The 17,957-nt window shown below is 33.9% G+C and overlaps 1 long non-coding RNA gene across 1 annotated transcript; it reads left to right on the forward strand.

The window, feature by feature from the left end:
* Positions 1 to 513: 513 nt before the first annotated feature.
* On the forward strand, positions 514 to 1,056 carry LOC131634799 (uncharacterized). The gene is made up of 3 exons (XR_009293673.1): positions 514 to 595; positions 664 to 884; positions 1,030 to 1,056. It is a non-coding gene; the product is annotated as an uncharacterized LOC131634799 (long non-coding RNA).
* Positions 1,057 to 17,957: the final 16,901 nt, after the last annotated feature.

The following is a 17,957-nucleotide window of genomic DNA, read 5'->3' on the forward strand; positions in this document are numbered from 1 at the left end:
ATTTATTTTTTTTTTATATTGATTTTTATGAAGGAAATTGAATTCTAATTAACCAAAACGAATTAAAAGAGAGTTAGCCTAAACTAATATTGTTATGATCATTTTTATATGTCAAAATCATGTTAAAGCCTCAAAATTCATAGGAGAAAAATTAGCTTTTATTCATTAAAAAAAGTGGCAAGAAACTAATATAACCTAAAAATATTAATTGAAACTGGGGGGTGTAAACTGAAATATAGGGTGTGAAGGACAGTAGGGCGCACAGGGCCCAGCCCAAAGTGATGTTCTTTGTTGTTCAGAAAAGAGAAAAATGATTAATTAAAATAATTACATAAAAAGAACAGATTGGGATTAGGGTTACGTTTTTGTGCCTCTTGAGCTTCTTTGACCGAGTCCTCTTCCTCATGTGAACTCGCGGCGGCGCCGGAGTAAAACTCATCTCCGATTCAAGGACCGGCGCTCTTCTCTCTCGCTCAACCCTCTCTCGTTCAACCTTTCTCCGATTCCATCGAAGTATCGCCTACCGGAGCCGATCACTCCGGCGGTGGATGCGACGGCAATTCGAAAAGGCCAAAGAACTGAGAAGCTTGAATCGGTAACGATCTTGACATTTTCTTCCAATTGAACACTGCGTTGAAGCTTATTGAATGCCGTTTGTCGCAGATTGTAGAAGATGATGATGATTGATGAACTTGCAGAAGATTGATTCGATGAAGGCGATTTGGTGCCGATGATGATTGAACGGAGTCTTTAATGATTGCTGAGTTGAATTAGTGAATATGCGTTGAAGAAGGAGTTACGGCGATTGACGATAGTGAAACGTGGAGGAGCAGATCGAGAAGATGATGAAGTTTTGGAGAGGTGAATCAATGAAGATGATGAAGGTGAGAATTCGGTTATCCTTTCTGTTACAGGTTCCTTATTCTTTCTTCTCTTTTCTTTTTTTTTTTGCCGAATTTTCTTTTAGATTTTTCTGATGACGAATTGGAGAATCGATTGAAGTTCTTGTTGATTGTGGATTTTCTGCAGAGAGGTTGAAGATTGGTGAAGTTGATGTGGTGATAACGTGAAGAGCAGTGGTGTTCTTGAAGGTTCAGGTGATTTTGTGTGGATTGAAGATGAAGATATGGTGATTGAGAAATTGAAGAATGAAGAGACGAAAGGTTCAAGAAGAATGGTGAAGAGTGAATATGAATGATGAAGGAGATGAAAAATGGTGGAGTGAAGGAGATGAAAGAGTGAAGGTCGAAATGAATCGAGAGCTTGAAGGTGATGATGATTCTGGGTTTTATAGAGGTCAGTTCTCTCTTTGATTTTCTGTTATATTCTGTTAGGGTGGTTTAGTTAGGTTAGGGGTAGTTACAAAACTGTTAGTGACAGTTAGGTTTCTGTTAGCTGTTATATGCTGGTTATGATTCTGTTAGAAGATTAGAGGTTAAGAAAAAAAGCAGGTTAGTTATAAAATCGGTTAGGACTGTTAATAACAGAAATTGGTTAGAATTCTGGTATGTGGTGGTTATGACAGTTTAAGAAATAGGTTAATAACAAAACTGTTAGGAGTTTAAGAGTTGAAATGGGACTGTTGAGGGTTAGAATGCAGGGACTTGCTATGGACTTACGTGTTGGCTGTTTGAACTAATCTTGGTATGGAACTGACTTGGAGTATGGTATAATTTGAGGGGTTTGGATTTCATTTGCCTTGGTTTTTTTTTAGTTCTCTCTTGAATTGAATGGTGATGATTTTTTGTATGCAGGTTCGGCAAAGTGCAGGCTTTTTGGAGCAAGGTGATTGCCATGGAGCTTGTATCAAGGAGAACTTAGGGAAAGGAATATCAGAAAACCTAGAATAAGGATAAGAGAAGGTCTTGCGACCAGAGATAAGGTACGGGAGTCGGTTACGCGAGGGGAAGGTGCTAGCACCCCTCACGTCTGTGGTACTCCACAGGATCCACTTATGTTTGTTCTATTCTAAGGGTGGTTTAGTTAGGTTGTTACGAATCGGTTAGAATTAGTTGGGGTTAGTTTGAAATTGTTTTGGGTTGTTATGACAGTTATGTGAGTCTGAAAGTTTGTTATGTGACTGGAAAATTAGTTAGGTGGTAGTTATGGGAAGTATTTGTTAGTTGAAAATTTGTTGATAGGTGGGTTATAACTGTTTGGAAGTTAGTTTTCTGTTTTTGCAGGGCTGATGTGTGTGTGTGTATGCTGCAGGGTATTAACAAATGGATATGAGGAAAGTGGCCGCGGGTTTGTTGAAGGATCTCGAACCGGTTCGGAACTGATGCGAGTCTTGAAGGCTGGTGCAGTAGGGTCATATTGAGTGTGGGGCTTATTTGTGTAGGCTGAACGGTATATGGCAGCAGCTCTGCATTTTTTCTTTTTTCAAACTCTGTTTTCGAATTGATATGGGATGTACTAGATGTAAGGATATTGGTTTGTAATGGCACTGTGGTGTTATCTTTGAACTTGTAATTAACAATCTGAACTTCTTTTTATCTTTAAAAATCCAAAACTTTCTTTTTCAATATGCGATCTTGAATGACGAAAACCCACTTAGAATGATAACCAAAGATGTTGGGTCAATATGACCTTAGTCAAAAGTCAACCTCACGATTGACAAAGTCATTGCAAATAGATTTCAAAAGTCTTCTCTCATCAACATGTACCAATAACTAAATGAATTCACCAATTATCGTATCACAAAATAATTCTAGCAGTGCTCCACATAATTGTATCCAAACTCCATAAGAAAAATATTCTTGGTTAAATGATGTGAAAACAAACCCTGATCAAATTGAAGCCTTCAATCAATCATCACTGATTTAATGAACAAATATTATTTTTAATGAATAAATGCATGATGTGTTAGATGACTTAGGGGAGAGGTATGCAGATGAAATGCGAAGCCTAAGCCAGATAAATGTGAATTAGGATGGGCAAATTTTGGGGTGCAACAGTTGGATTAGTGGATTAAATCCTCAGTTGAGGTAAATCACTCTAAGGGGGTGGACAGGAGTAGTTTCGTTAACAACAAACCAGGATAAAAATAATTGTGTTCATTGTTTTTATCTTACAAGTTTTTAAAGTCACACTTATTCAAACCCCCCTTTCTAAGTGTTTTTCTATCCTTCACTTTGTATGGCTTTTATGATGCAGATTATGTTGGAGATAGCATATAAAGGAAAAGCACCTCTGGAAATTGTCAATTTCTGGGAAACAACTTGATATCATGGTCAAGAAAGAGGCAATCAATAATTCCTCTCTCAATAGTAGAAGCTAAATACATCTCAACCTCTCTATGCAGTACTCAAATGTTATGGATGAAGAATAAGGTGGAGGATTATTGAATCTATGAGAGTAACATTCCTATCTTTTGTGATAATACTGTTGCTATTTGTTTAAGTAAAAATCGTATTTTGCATTATAGGGAAAAACATATAGAGATAAAACATCGTTTTATCAAGACTAGGTTCAGAAAGGGATTCTTTCTTTAAAAGTCATAGATACAGACCATCAATAAGCTGATATCTTCACAAAACTCTTAGCTGGAGATAGATTTTTGTTTATTATGAAGAATCTGGAAATGGATCTTTATCCAGAGTAAGATCTCATTAGAATTAGAATATGTTTTAACTTTTTAGTCAAAGTCTGACAAAAATAAGATTTTGATTTAAACAAAGAAATACATTTCATTCATTAAATACCTCAATTAATCGGAAGATGTTTTGGTAAGAAATATCTTTGATTAGATGGAGATCCTATGATCTTCCAGATTCTGAGAATATTAAAGGTGTCACTAGGACTTGATTAATGCGTGTAACTCTGGTTATGCAAATCATTAGTTCAACCAAGTGTCATTCAAGCAGTATATTTTTAATCTACTGGAAACGATTAAAATCAAATTATGACAATTAGCTATTACTTCTCTTATCTTCTAATTTTCATAAACTATCTACTCCTTCTTAGTGCCTTGCACTATTCACCTTTGTCCTTAAAATCTGAAGAAAAATATTGATACTTAATTGTTTATTTGTTTCTGACATTCATCAAAATTTCATCTCAAGCATTCAGTCTTTATTCCCTTTTCAATTTTACTTATTATTCTTGAACTTCAATATTTCATGATATTCATTCATTAAAACTTTTTTATTATGACAAAAAGGGGGAGTAATAGATTGTTGGACCCAAATTTTTGACCACTGAGATCCCACCATATTCCTAATAGTAGGATCATCATTATCGTCATGCACATATCATTTGCTAATCCAAAAATACAAAAAAATTGTTGTTTGTTGCTTGTGTCCTAAGACAGGAGACTGATCAAGAGGAGACTGAGCAAATTAGGGTTTTTAGGCCCACAAGGAAATTCAAAATTCTCATGTGATTCAAAGGGTTCTACCATCAATATCTAAGTCCAAGGATGGACCAATTCAAGATCAACAACTCTCAAGATCACCTAAGGCCCCAAATTATGGTTTTGACCTAATTCCACTAGAGGGTTGACTTTTAATCAAGACATGGCTCCAAGGCTCAAAGAATGATTCAAGGGCATCAAAATCAATATTATAATCCATTCACATCATTCATTTTAAGAGGATACCTTGATTCATATGGAATCCATAAAACTGCAGTTCATTTGGAAAAAGTCAACTATGTGGGTCAACCTTTGACTTTTGAGAAAAATGGTCAACCATGAGATTTTAAGGATTCATTTGTTTCATGTCATTTGTGTACAAAAGTCACCACTTCCATTTTGGAAAAGCATTGCTTTTTGCTTTTTCAATGCATTGAGCTCCTAAACTTGTTTCAATCTGATCACAAGCAACCCTAAAGCTCAAACACAACATGTTTAAAGTGCCTAACCACTCCAAGCATGCTTGTACCTTACATTGGAAATCCATTTTTCTCATTTCTTAACAAACAAGTAAAGAGGTACATGTATCACATGGGAGTTCAATTCTATGATTTTTTTCCCTCCACAAACCACAAATTATGCCTATAAATAGAGGCCTTTGCTCCATAAATGGAACACACCAGACTTCTCCAAGTCACCTATCACTTGAAATTCTCATTTTTCTTATCTTTGAACTTTTCTAGTGATTTTGAGTTCCATCAATTTAGGGTGTCAAACAAGGTTTCCAACAACTTCTAATCATCATTTAGAAGCTGTCTACCACTTCCACAACCTGAAGGTTATGAAAACACTTAGAAAGGGGGGGTTTGAATAAGTGGTTTCTTTTTTGTTCACAATATAAAAATGACACAGTATTTTTATCCTGGTTCGTTATAACTCTACTACTCCAGTCCACCCGCCAAGGTGATTTTGCCTCTCTCAATCGCTGACTTAATCCACTATAATCAAAACTGATTACAACTGCACAACCAACTGTCGTGACTAACAACCTTGCACAAACCAACTGCTTGAGACTAACAACCTTGCACAAACCAACTGCTTATGACTAACAACCTCCAAGACTAAACTAGTCCTAGAACTCTTGAGAAGTCTAACCCAACTGGTTTCTCAAGGAACTGTTACAAGTTAACAATAGTGTTTAATATTTGATTCTAGAAAGGTTTTATCACAACTGTGATATTTCACTAAGTGTTTAGTACAAAAACTATGAACTCATAATAAAGATAATGTTCTTTAGCGTAAGATAATGTACACAACTTCTCAAGGAATCATTATTATATATGTGTATTTTGTTTTTCAAATGAGATGTACTCTAAAAGAAACAATCTCCCCCTGAGATGTATAATCTCCCACTGAAATAAATACTCAGAGAAAAATGTAAAAATAAATTCCTTGAGTATTTTTCTCTTCAACTTGTTTCTTCAAAAGATTGATGGATATGGATTTTCATAAGCGCATCTTTTAGAAGTTCTAAATAATATTCCTTTCTTTCAGACATCGTATAGAGCACTTGCTTTAGAAGATCTTTCTTTCATCTTTAGAAGTTCTTTCTTTTATAATTTATTTTACCTGCAAACTTTCAGAAAGAAACTTTTTTGTACTCTGTACTTTGTTGGAAATGTTTGAGATTTTATTTATCCCAGTAACTGTTATGTTTTAATCAGATCAAAATTTCACTTTCTCCCTTTTCTCCCCCTTTTTTTTCATAATCAAAAAGCGCAAAATAAAATAAGAGCGAGATAAAACAGAAACAGATTTCATTGATTTGAAACTAGAAAAACATGCAATATAAATATAATAAGATAAACATGAAGGGCCTTGTGAACAAAAAATCTGATCATCTGCTTGGTTCTACTGCTTCTTCAGATTCTTTCCAGAGATGACTTTTCCAGATGTAAAATTGTTGAGCCTCACTCAGATACTTAATCAGATTGTTTTCTGTTAACACTTCTGAGACGAGTCTTCCAAATAGGATCCAGTAATATTTGAACTTCTGATCATCTCTTGTGTCTTTGACACTATCCTTCAGATGTTTGAACAAAATATGAGGAAGGTGAACTTTCTTATTTTGGGAGATGAAGTACAACAGACACTGTTGACCAGCATTGATGTACTCAGAGGCTAGAGTCACTTTCTTGTGATTGATGGTTTCCAGAATGATCTTAGCCCAGACTTTGAGATTTTTCTTCTAATCTTTAATTTTTATAGAGGATTCTCCATCAGCAGTAATTTCTTTTGTTATAAAAGATCGATTCGAACATATTTCAGCCATGCCCGTGCATTTTATCCCGTTTCCATCATGCCATATGAGTTTTTCAATTGAGTCTTCAGTAATGGAAATCTTCTTACCCATTACGTATGAAGAAACTGCATTTTCACCAACAATAGCAGGTATCCAGAATTCTCTTACAAGTTTCGTATAGACTGGACCGTGAAAAAGATCGAAGAACCTATACCATCCTTGAGTTTCAATATCAGCAGTTAGATCACACCCATTTTATTTCAAGCTTTGAAAGTCCAGTTGTGCTTCACTGAGAACTTCCATATTCTCAGTATTTGCAGTGAGGTTTTGATAGGTTTCACGTAGTCTTCATACGTTTCGAAGGTACCATTAGCAAGGGTAAATGAGGATGATGAATATTCCATTGTTCACGAGGTTTTGTTGATATGAGAGAAAATGTAAATAAGAGAAGGTTTCTTTTTGAGAACATAGAATAATTTGCAAAAAAAGATAGATATATAAGAAAAACGCATGCATTGAAAAAGAAAAGAAAAAATTAAGCAAAGAAATAATTATTACTTAGCATTAATTGCATTGATTCATTCCGAAAATTTAGGGAGGATGGTGATTTGAAGAGATTGGAACAGTTACCCAGGGATTTCATCTCAATAGCTTAACCGCACGCGACCTTTCAGAAAATTTTGTACACGTGTTCAAATTTTCTGGGTGACATGAGCTAGCAGTTTCATTTACTGAACTTCTGATTCATCATAGAAAATAAACTTCTGATCCAAGTAGGTCAGATATTTCTAGATGATTTTTACTTCTAAGAAGTTATAAATCAAGTAGTTCAATTTTAGGCAGCCGAATATTCTGAAATCACATTAGATATTGAACATAACTTCATTCTAGACACAATTCCATACTAATGTTCTTTAGAATAAAGTTGAATCTATCTTCAGAAAGAGGTTTTGTGAAAATATCAGCCCACTGATGGTCTGTATCAATGAAATTTAAGCTTAATATCCCTTTATGAATATAGTCCCTAATGAAGTTATGCTTAATTTCTATGTGTTTTTCTTTGGAATGTAGAATAGGATTTTTAGAAAAACATATAGCATAAGTGTTATCACAGAAAATTGGAATCTTACGCTCATAGATGTGATAATCTTCTAACTGACTTTTCATCCAAAGCATCTGTGTGCTACAGCCTGCAGCAACTACATACTCTGCTTCTGTAGTTAATATTGCAATTGTGGCTTGCTTTTTGCTATACCAAGAGATCAGATTGTTTCCTAGAAACTGACAGCTTCTAGATGTACTTTTGCGTTCTATTCTGTCTCCAGTAAAATCAACATCACAATAACCTACTAAATTAAACTATTTGGATTTTCTGTAACACAGTCCAACGTTAGTAGTACCTTTCAGATAACTTAGAATCTGCTTGACAGTGGTCAAGTGAGACTTTCTAGGATCTGATTGGAATCTTGCACATAAACATACACTAAATAGAATATCTGGTCTAGATGTAGTAAGATAAAGTAATGACCCAATCATACCTCTTTAGATTTTCTAATCAACTTTCTTACTTACCTTGTCTTTACCCAAAATGCAAGTAGGGTGCATTGGGGTTTTTGCTTCTTTACTTTTTGATAATTGGAAATTCTTCAGAAGTTCCTTGACATACTTAGTTTGGTGTATGTAAGTTCCTTCAGAAGTTTTATTTATTTGAATTCCTATAAAGAATTTTAGTTCTTCCATCATGCTCATTTCAAATTCTGCTTGCATAAACTCAGCAAATTCTCTTCCAAGAGAGATATTAGAAGTTCCAAAAATAATATCATCCACATAAATTTGAAAAAGTAAAATATCATTTTTAAATGTATTACGAAATAGAGTTATGTCAACATTCCCTCTGGTAAAATCTTTATCTAAAAGGAATGAACTTAATCGTTCATACCAAGCTCGAGGAGCTTGTTTTAGTCCATATAAAGATTTTTTAAGCTTAAAAACATGTTCTGGATATTTTGAATCTTCAAAGTCAGGGGGTTGATGAACATACACTTCTTCTTCAATGTTGCCATTTAAAAATGCGCTTTTAACATCCATTTGATATATAGTGATGTTATATTGAGCAGCATAAGCAATTAATAGTCTGATAGATTCTAACCTGGCGACTGGGACAAAGGTTTCATTATAGTTAATACCTTCCTGTTGACTATATCATGTGCAACCAGTCGTGCTTTGTTTCTGATGACTTCACCTTGCTCATTTAGTTTGTTTCTGAACACCCACTCCGTTCCAATGATATTGAATCCTTCAAGCCTTGGAGCTAGATCACATACATCATTTCTTGTAAATTGATTTAGTTCTTCTTGCATAACAATAATCCAATCTGTATCATGAAGAGCTTCATCAATTGCAGTTGGCTCAATCATAGAAACTAATCCAAATAGTGAGTTTTCATTGTTCTTGAGAAATGATCTTGTTCTGATGGGGTCATCTTTGTTTCCAAGAATGACATATTCTGGATGATGAGTAGTGAGTCTCGAAAATCTTCTGAGAGAGTGTTCTTCATAATTTCTCAAGTTCTCCATAGTTGTGATTGGAGGAACTTCTGATGCATTTTCAGCTTATGAATCTTCAAAGTTTGTGACATGTACTTCCATATCTGCATAATTTTCAATTTGCTTTGGCTTTTGATGGCCAAGCTTATCATCAAATCTGATATTGATTGATTGTTCAACAATCAAGGATTCTGTATAATATAGGAGTTGGGGAGAAAACCATTGATACCTGAGTTGCTTTCGAGGACCCGGACAAGGAAATCAGGAGGTTTTGCCGACGAGCGCACGAGATTGTATCTTGTAAATAATGAAATTTATGTTGTTTATTTTTTTTAACTTAATAAAAAATTTGTGATGTTATTTTCACGTGGCAACATATAAATTGTGGTGTGAATTTCATGTGGCAATTGATAAATTGCCACGTGAAAATCACGTGGCAAATCATAAGTTGTGGCGTGAAAATCACATGGCAACTTTTTAATATATTTTAATTTAGTATAGTATGTACATATTTATTTAGTATAATTAAATATGCATGTAAATATTTAACTTAAATTTTTTTATTGAATATGTGTGCAGGATGATTATGATAGATTGCTTGCAATTTTTCTAGAAAATAATCCTTAATATGTGCCAGCAGAGGGGGAGCCGCTTAACGCTGATGTTGATCACTATATTTGGTGTGAGGTTATTAAAGAAAAAGGGCCTAATGGTTGCTTTTTTGGGGCTGGAAATTTGGCGTCCAGCTATAGAGCTGGTGATTGCAATCTCTTTCAAAGAATTATAGATGGAGAGGGTGGATCGCGTAAACCAAATCTGACACGGGAACAAGCTGAAATAGTAAGGCAATTGGCGTTAAGTGAGGCGAGACGCGAAAATGAGGCCCTGAGGCAGCAACAAGCGCAGGAGATGATCCGAAAGACGCAATCTGATATGGAGCAACAACATGCGCGGGAGATAGAGGGCATTTTGAAGAAGCAATCTGAGATGGAGGAGCAGATGAGACGATTTATGCAAGGTGGTAGAAATTATCGTAATGTTCCTGATCCAGAGCCGGAGGTGACGGAGTGGATGATGATTTTAATCCTGATAATTATTTTCCGAATGATGATGATGCCTCATAAAAACATTTTGTATTTTATTTGTTTTAAATTTATATTTATGCAACTTATTCTACATTTTAATTCATTAAAATATTAGTTTTAAATTTTTAGTTTTATTTAATTGAATTTATTATATAAAATTTATTATATGAATTTATTTTATAAAATTTTATTATATAAATTTTATTTTATAAATTTTATTATATAAATTTTATTATATATAAATTTTATTATATATATTTTATTATATATAAATTTTATTATATAAATTAATTAATTTATTATATAAAAATACAATTATACATGCGCTATTTAGTTTTTAAAAAAATAACATTCAAAGTAGCGACGTGAGACCAACGTCGCTAATAAAGTCAATATCACAATCCCCCACACCTGCCACACCTGCTCTGCGTGCAGGGAGATGTTCCCCATATAAATTTTTTGCGACGTGGGAATCACGTCGCTACCTTCTAACATGTATTGCACGTCGCTACTGCTTTGCCACACGTGCTCCTGCGACATAGCAGCACACGTCGCTATTGTTTGATTGTGACGTGATTTTTAACATTGCGACGTGGCAACGTCGCTGAGCAGTTTTTTTGTAGTGCCTTGCCTGTTTCATTATCTACCATCTCCAATAAAAACTGGAAGAAGCAACAAACCAGAGAACACACAATAAACCAGAAAAACTTCACCAAAACCAAGGCCCCTAACCCTAAGGTTAGGAGTTTAAGCCGAAGATCTTAATGCAGTAGAACTAGTTAATGGTTCATGGTTCATAGTTCATAACTCATTGTGGAAGGCGTTTTTATAGTAGAGAGTTGTTAGTAAGTTGGTGTGTTTTTTATTTTCGTTCTTGTATCTTTTTTTTTTGGAAATGGTCCCTGAATGTTAAAATCCTTTTAGTTTTCGTCCTTAAAATTGAAATCCGTAGGAAAATTCGTAGAAAACCTGCAGATTTTCTTGCGGATTTTCACTTTAGGGACTAAAATCAAATGAAATTTAACATTTGAGGACTTTATCTCCAAAAATAAATATACAGGGACGAAAAATAAAAACACGCCAACTTATTGGGACCAAAAGACTATTTAACCCTTCCTATTATTATTATTATTATTATTATTATTATTATTATTATTATTATTATTATTATTATTATTGTTATTATTATTCTTACAATTATTGTCTAGAGTATACTAATACTAATACTAATAATAATAATAATAATAATAATAAAAATAAACTTTTAACTATAATAATATCTTGATAATATAATTAAAATCAAGAGTATATTGATATTATTATTATTTTATTATTATTATTATAGTCAAAAGTATACTGATAAAATTATTATTTTCAAAAGTATGCAATACTACTATTATTATTATTATTAAATGCAAAAATATACTTATAATATAATTATAGTCAAAAGTATACCTCATTATTAATTAATAATTTTTAGCTTTAATTTTATTATTTATTATTATTATCATTAATTTTAACTTTAACTTTTGTAAATAAAATAAAGGTAAGAGTATCTAAATTTATTATTATTTTATTAATTATTTGTCGTTGAGTATATTTAAAAAGAATTTGATAGAAAATGGTTGAATTTTTTATATTAAAAAGGAAATAAATGATATTTCTTAAATAAAAAAATTCATAATTGAATAAACATTGACTTTTCAACTAAAAATATGAAGAAAAAAAAGGATAATATTCATGTTAAAGTTGACATCTCGTGTCAATGTTGTTAGACGCTGGCCTAAGGATCTAGAGGGGGGGTGAATAGATCTCACAGAGTTTTTCGGAATTATTTCGAACTAAGGCGAAAGCGATTCTGAATCGACTTGCGTCTATTCCGGACCGTTATTGCAAGGGTCGTATATGTGACAAAACCACAAGATAATTGAGATTAACGATGAAATGATATGTTATCGAATCAATATGTTTCACTTTAGAAAATCGATTAACTTTTGATTTGATAAACTTTGATTTGCAATGCAGTAATAATGAAAGAAGCAAAAGCACAAACACTTGGTGATAATGATCAAATTGATGGTGATTCAATGTGTGATGAATTGTGATGTTTATACAAGTTCTTAATTCACAATTTTAACACTCGAATCGTTGATCAATTTGCAATTATAACCAAATATGAACAGAACGTAAATGAAAAGATAAAAGCGACAAGAACACGATATTTGTTTAGGCAGTTCGTTGATCGTCCTCGCTACGACTACGTCTGCCCCCAATTCCAAACTGAAATTGGGAAATCTTCCATTAATATTGAAAGCAGTTTATACAAAGAAGATAACAAAGTGATAAACAATAAACCAAAATTGTCGATCCTTTGAATCTTCTTCCCCCTTAATCTTGAGCCAGATCAAGGTCTTCCAAGAGCTTCACTTTGATCCCTTTCTGCAGTGTCTTGAATTGCTTGAACACTTGTTCTTCAATCTTCACACTCAGCTGGATCCTTGATGAAGCCTCTTGATAAAAACCCCCAAAATTCACCAATCTTGGAGGACAAAACCCTCAGATTTTATTCATCAAAAATCCCACAAATCTTCACCCACTAGGAATCTTCAATTCCGTTCCATGGACGTTATCGATCTTGAACGTAAACCCTCAACGCAAAAATGATTGTGTGTAGTTGTGTTGGAGTTGTGTCGATGATCGAAGATGAGAAGCCTTTGTGTATCTTTCAGTTGTTGGTGTTTTTTTGAATAATTAACATGGAATGATATATATAGTTGCTGGTATGTTGGAGCAGAGTGAACACATGATTTGGAAAGTTTTCAGCAGATAGGTCGACCTACCTTAGTACTTAGGTCGACCTAACAGAAGTAAAATGAGCCAAATTGAATTTGTTGCTAGTTGGGTCGACCCATTGGTAGGTTAGGTCGACCTAGAATCAGTTAATTCAGCTTTTTGGAGATTTCTTCAGATTAGGTCGACCTGTGGATGTGAGTGGGTCGACCTAACAGTGATATGAGAAAAACTCTTCAGTTTAGGTCGACCTGGGAGTGTGGGTAGGTCGACCTAACAGTGACCTTGTCAGTTTTGCTGAGTTTGCTCTGGTTTTGAGTCGACCTAGGGCTTTGCTTGGTCGACCTAACAGATGCAATACCATTTTCTGAGTGATTTGTGCTTCATAATCTTCCATTGTCTTGAGTCATTCATTTATGCTTTTGTATTTGGTTGCTTGTGATGTTTGCCATGAATCAAAAACTCATTTGTGAGTGTATGCTTGTTCTTACATATGTCTATATATATATATATATATATATATATATATATATATATATATATATATATATATATATATATATATATATATATATATATATATATATATATATATATTGGTGATTTTAGTATCATCAATGCATTTTGGTAGTAATGTGATTTACTATAGGCCAATGCAATTATGTGTTAAGTTTGAAACGAGTTAGGGTAGTGCGGAGTGCACGCTCGTCGAGCCAAACGCGTAATTGAATATGAATAATAGAAACGGGCATAACGTTTCGTTTGAATAGTTGCACCCGTTCCCAACGGACATAACGATTCGTTTGGATAGTTGCACCCGTTCCAACAGACATAACTGTTTTTCGAAAAGGTGTGTCTGTTCGTTTCTATTATTGGTTTCCTATATAAGGAGTCTTTTGGTCTCGATTTGATATACGAAATTACAGACTTCCTCTCTACATTCTGATCTGTTCTCTTTTGTCAGAAACAGATTGTTCTTCGAGAATTATCCCCGCAAGGATTTCGTGAACCCAAACAAGAATAGGGTCGAAATACTTTGTTCGGAAAGTGAACGAACACGATTCTTGAAGATATCCAGGATTATCACACCATTTATCTAACAAACGGACAAAGTATTCTTTCTGATAATCATGGCTGGCGGAGGAAGCACCGTCAAGGAGATGACCAAAAGTTTCAGAAAATTGGACAAATTTCAAGGACAATTTAATATGGCGAACACACGAAAAATTTACATCATAAACCGGTATTTTGTATAATGGTTACCGAGGCTTTAGTTTCAAACATCAAAGAGATGAGAGAAATTTCAAATCAAATATTTAACGGGAATCAACATCATTAATTCGGGTACGTTCTATTATTTAAAAAAAATGCATTATCATTCTTGCCGAAATCATGATTTTGTATTATGGAAAAATTATTGAATGATATTAATATATAATGTATATGATTCTAGAAAATTATTCATATATACCATGTTTAAAAATGATAGATTATAGTGTTTGCTGTACTGTTTCAAACTTACACCGTACTGTATATAAGACCATATCCTTGAATTTCTAGCCATTTGCGGTACTATACAGGCATTAATTTTCTTATCATTTCCTTTGCAACCTTTGATTTTTATATACATTATTATATTGGACTGTTATATCAAATATATACTGTTATATTAGTTCTTCTATTGAATTAGTGTGATTGAATTCATATACCTTTTCGTTGTGTGATTGAATTCATATACCTTTTCGTTATGCAACGTGTATGCAACGTGTATACAATTACACTGCTTGGTGACAAAGTTTTACCATGCAACGGGGATATAATTTATATTGCATGTATATACCTTTTCGTTACACTGCATGTATATAATTTTAATATATATTATTTCAAGTTTGTACAGCATATAATTTATATTGAATTCCGAGATGTGGAATTTGAGAATCTTATCACGGAGGATAAGGAATTCAAAATTCCCACAAATGAAAACCTCGTGAGGAAGGTTCTCTACGGATTTATTGAAAAATAAATCGAAAGTTTGTCGATGATTGTTGAAAAACAAATCGAACTTAGAATAAGCAAAGTCTGAAAGGCTAAGGATATAAGACCGAACAAAATCACTTTTCGACTTATTTCTCTTGTGCAGAAGGAAATAGTGAGAGTTTTGTTCGTGATGTTCTTATCCTTCAAGTGGAAGACGATCCTAAGACTTATAAGGAAGCAATAGCTTCAAAGGACTATGTTTTTGGAATAATGATATCCAAGATGAAATAGATTCAATAATGTCAAACCATACTTGGAACTTGTCGATCTACTTAAAATATCAAAATCCATTGGATGCAAACAGATGTTTAGAAGGAAGTATTATAGTGATGATACACTAAACATATACAAGAATTGATTAGTAACCAAAGGATTCAGACAAAAAGAAGGGATTGATTATTTCGATACCTATGCTCCAGTTGCCCGTATCACTATTATTAGATTGTTGATTGCCTTGGCGGCTATTCATAATCTAGTGATTCATCAAATGGATGTCAAAACAGCATTTCTGAATGGTGATTTGGAAGAAGAAGTGTATATGAAGCAACTTGAAGGTTTTGTAATGCCTGGTAATGAGCATAAAGTGTGTAAGCTAGTTAAGTCGTTGTATGGGCTGAAACAAGCTCCGAAGCAGTGGCATCAAAAGTTTGATGAGGTTGTTTTGTCTAATAGTCTCATTCTAAACCAAGCTGACAAATGTGTATATAGCAAATTTGATACATCCGGTAAAGGAGTTTTCATTTGTCTATATGTTGATGACATGTTGATCTTTGGCACCGACCAAAATCAAGTTGATAAAACAAAGAATTTCTTGTCATCAAAGTTCTCCATGAAAGATATGGGAGAAGCGGACGTTATTCTTGGTATTAAGATTAAACGGGAGAATAAGGGGATTGTAATTACGCAATCTCATTACATTGAGAAAATACTCAAGAAGTTCAATTATGAAAATTGTTCTCCAGTAAGTACACCCATGGATCCAGGAGAAAAGCTTATGCCAAATACAAGTAAACCTGTGGATCAACTCGAATACTCAAGAGCTATAGGCTCTTTGATGTATGCTATGATTAGCACTAGACCAGATATTGCTTATGCGGTTGGAAAGTTGAGCAGATTTACTAGTAATCCTAGTAGACATCATTGGCATGCGATAACTAGGGTATTCAAGTACTTGAAGGGTACTATGAATTATGGATTGTCATATATGGGATTTCCTTCGGTGTTAGAGGGTTATTAGGATGCTAATTGGATAAATAATGTTGAAGATTCATCCTCTACAAGTGGATGGGTGTTCTTGCTTAAGGGAGGCGCCATTTCATGGGCTTCCAAGAAGCAAACATGTATAACTAGTTCCACAATGGAATCTGAGTTTGTAGCATTAGCTGCTGCTGGTAAAGAAGCAGAATGACTAAGGAACTTGGTATATGAGATTCCGATATGGCCTAAACCGATATCACCAATTTCTATCCATTGTGATAGCAGTGCCACACTGGCTAAAGCATATATAGTCAAATATACAATGGAAATTCTAGACATTTGGGTATTAGACATAGTATGATTAGGGAATTAATCATGAATGGGGTGATATCTATTGAGTTTGTTCGGTCGCAACAAAAATTAGCTAACCACTTGACGAAGGGGTTAGCTAGAGACTTAGTGAAAAAGTCGGTAATTGGGATGGGATTAAAGTCCATTTAAATCTATTAGTTATGGTATACCCAATTCCCTTATAATACAACGTTAGAAGCAGAATTCAATGTGGAAGGATCATAGTTAAAGATTGGAGCAATTGTGTTTATCTTCCCAAGGTATGTGCTCAGACCTGCAAGTGATGGCTAGGTTGAAGTATATCTTCTTAATGGTTCTTTTGAAAAATTGCTAATGCAGGTGCAAGATTAAAAGGATCACCTATGTGAGCATGAAGTTTTGCCGCTTCAAGAAGCTTGGACTTGGCTTCCTATATGCTTATTAATGGATAAGGACACATGGCTTGTAAAGTGTCAAGTATGAATAGTAGAGTATTGTAAGAAACATATGTGTACTATATATATCTTTAGATATTCAAATGGATTGACGGGTTCAATCATTATGACACCCCGATTTTCGAATATTTGGAATGTGTATTTGTACTAAGATGAAAATTCAATCGTAAGACATTTTCTTCTATGCATTTGTTTGATCGTTATACCTGTAAAGTAAATCAAGGATTATACTAAAATGGGGGGAGTTTGTTGGTGATTTTAGTATCATCAACGCATTTTGGTAGTAATGTGATTTACTATAGGCCAATGCAATTATGTGTTAAGTTTGAAACGAGTTAGGATAGTGCGGAGTTCACGCTCGTCGAGCAAAACGCGTAATTGAATATGAATAATAGAAACGGGCATAACGTTTCGTTCGAATAGTTGCACCCGTTCCCAACGGACATAACGATTCGTTTGAATAGTTGCACCTGTTCCAACAGACATAACTGTTTTCCGAAAAGGTGTGTCTGTTCATTTCTATTATTGGTCTCCTATATAAGGAGTCTTTTGGTCTCGATTTGATATACGAAATTACAGACTTCCTCTCTACATTCTGATCTGTTCTCTATTGTCAGAAACAGATTGTTCTTCGAGAATTATCCCCATAAAGATTTCGTGAACCCAGACAAGAATAGGGTCGAAATACTTTGTTCGGAAAGTGAACGAACACGATTCTTGAAGATATCCAGGATTATCACACCATTTATCTAACAATATATATATATATATATATATATATATATATATATATATATGTTTGTATGTATCATTATTAAATTGTTGTCACAACTTTCTTTCACAAAGAAATCGTATACAAAA

The sequence above is a fragment of the Vicia villosa genome, unplaced genomic scaffold, assembly GCF_029867415.1.
Source record: "Vicia villosa cultivar HV-30 ecotype Madison, WI unplaced genomic scaffold, Vvil1.0 ctg.001354F_1_1, whole genome shotgun sequence".
In the NCBI taxonomy this organism is placed as follows: domain Eukaryota; kingdom Viridiplantae; phylum Streptophyta; class Magnoliopsida; order Fabales; family Fabaceae; genus Vicia; species Vicia villosa.